The sequence below is a fragment of the Priapulus caudatus genome, unplaced genomic scaffold, assembly GCF_000485595.1.
Source record: "Priapulus caudatus unplaced genomic scaffold, Priapulus_caudatus-5.0.1 Scaffold3331, whole genome shotgun sequence".
Lineage (NCBI taxonomy): Eukaryota > Metazoa > Priapulida > Priapulimorpha > Priapulimorphida > Priapulidae > Priapulus > Priapulus caudatus.
The window spans coordinates 9890-12640 of NW_014580392.1; positions in this window are offsets into that span (position 1 = coordinate 9890).

Here is a 2751-nt window from a genome sequence, read left to right on the forward strand (position 1 = left end):
ACATCAATCTTCCTATATATGGAAAATAGTAAGAATTGTTCGTAAAAACACCTCACTCACAGGACGTGGACAGACGCTTGGTGCTCATAATATTTGCCTATGTATGTGTTTAATGTGTGTGTCTAAATAGAAGTGTCTCATATCATTTCAAAGAATATTTGTTATATACCTTTAACATAAGTACTACGTAAAGTACAGTACGTAAGCTACCGTTCTAATATACGCTTTTCTTGGCATTGAGTCTTATTGTTCATAACATATGTTTTGCTTCTAACATAAGTCTTGTTTTTCATACTTATACTCGACTGTGTACGCATACGTCGGGATTTCTGAGCGCAAATACGAAGTCTGTTGAATACGTGCTGCTGCCATACGACTATGACGATGAAACTGTAAGTGCTAGTTTATGGTTGAGAGTATCAAAATGTTGGAGTACGCATAAATTATAGTAAGCCATTACTACCCTAAAACTCTTTATAAATAACTGTACAATTAATCATGACAACTATTCCTCCCGTACCCCCACCCACCCTCTGCTCTCTGACACTAACATAGATCGTTCTGTAGACGTATCAGACGAGGAAATTGACATGCCGGAAATTGAAATTTATTTTCCTAAACAACCCATGCAGGAATTAGTTAAAGAGATACAATCTTTATTGCTCATATCAGGTTATAAAGAATTTAATGGGACAGATGATACGCCGGTAACCTTTACTCAGTGGGCCCAAAATATCTCCCATTTACTTGTGATATTGGATGAGACCGACGATAAACGACGCGTTCGTCTCGCACTCCGCTTGCTTGGTGGAGAGCCGTCTAATTATGCCCTAATTGTCTAAAATTATGCCCTAAAATGTCTAAAAATGCCCTAATAATGCCCTAATAATTAACACCTTCTCCTCAAGATGTGTAAGTATACCAAGTTTGGTCGCGCTAGGTCTATTAGGGGCCGAGTTATAGAGCGGAAGAGAAATATGATCAAGGTCAAACTCAAAGTCAAATAAAAGCCGCAGTGACGTGGTTTTGGTACGCTGCGCACCTTCTCCCCAAGATGTGTAAGTATACCAAGTTTGGTAGCGCTAGGTCAATTAGGGGATGATGTCAGTGGTGGTGGTGCTGCTGCTATTCCTAGCCGCGTCTATAATAATACGCATCTTCGTCTGTCCAGTATGACTTCTCAGACAGCCACCACTGCAGCAGAAAGAGGCCGAGGAAGAAGCACATGTTGGCAGACGATGCCGGCAGCTGTCTCTAGATCTCACAACGCTGCGGCCAGATGTGACGAGAGAGGGGTGAGGGTAGAGGGGGAGTAGAGGGTAGAGGGGGAGTAGAGGGTAGAGGGGGAGTAGAGGGTAGAGGAGGGGAAGAGGGTAGAGAAGGGGGAGAGGGTAGAGGAGGGAGAGAGGGTAGAGAAAGGGGAGAGGGTAGAGGAGGGGAGAGGGTAGAGGAGGGGAGAGGGTAGAAGAGGGGGAGAGGGTAAAGGAGGGGAGAGGATAGAAGAGGGGAGAGGGTAGAAGAGGGGGAGAGGGTAGAGAAGGGGTGAGGAAGAGAGGAGGACAGGCGGGGTGGGGTGATGTATGTGTAGCGGGAGGCGAAGTCCAACAGAGAAGTAAGGCAAAATTTCACTTCTTCGAAAACAAGGTATAAAGCGAGGACGTCGACGTAAACTTCGTACTTGTTCCGTTCGTGAAAAAAGTCCCGTCCGTGGTCGTTACCTGACGAAGGATGTGCTGCTCAATGCGTGGGAGATGAGGATGGGAGAGACTGAGTCTGCGAGAGGAGCCTAGGAGACAACTAGAGAAGGCAGACGATAGTGGTTGTCGCCCGTGGCAACGGGAGGCTGCGAGGATGAGGAAAAACTCGTGAGTGATGATCAAACTTGCTTGCCTTTTGAGACAGCGCCGTAACTTTTAAGCTGTTAACTTTTTCCAAGCTTTTATCTCTGCTGTAGGGTTTTTTCCCTTGCTTCGGCGCTCTTTCCGTCTACGGTGTGGATCCAACTTCGAGCCGAAAGACTGTCACTGCCTGGCTAGATTGCGATTTATTTTACAGGCCACACGTCGTGTGGGTCAGTCTCAGATATTGCCTGGATGCCGACGTGGGGACAGTCTCAGATGCTGCCTGGATGACGACGTGGGGGCAGTCTATGATGCTGCCTGAATAACGACGTGGGGCCAGTCTCGGAAGCTGCTTGGATCACGACGTTGGGCCAGTCTCGATGAACAGCAAAACTCTGGATTTAGAATTCTTCTGAGTCTGTTCAGATTTTTTCTCGCTCCCAAACTCAGCAGATGCGACAACAAAAGAAATGACCGTCTTCTTCCCGGATCCTTGACCCCTGACCCCTGACCCTGGACCTCGCACCTCCGATCGAGTTTCGTGAGAGTCTAACTGCGGGGTTGTGAAAGAATCTGGTGAGTTTTACGACAGCCAGCTGTACTACTGGCAGCTGTAGGTGCCCGAGAAGATCCTGGCTCTCAGGTTTGGGTGAAGGGCGACAGAAGTCTCTGCTGAAGGTGTCACGATATAATCAATCAATAGAAAGAGAGCGGTGAAACCCCAGCGTGGATTTATTGTCATGTATTAGCAACTGCTGCTGATAATGATGATGATGATAATAATGATGATGAAGAAGATGCTGCTGCTGCTGCTGCTGCTGCTGCTGCTACTGTTACTGTTACTGTTTCTGCTGTTGGGTGTTACTGCTGCTACTGCTGCTGTTGCTACTGTTTCTGCTGTTGGGTGTTA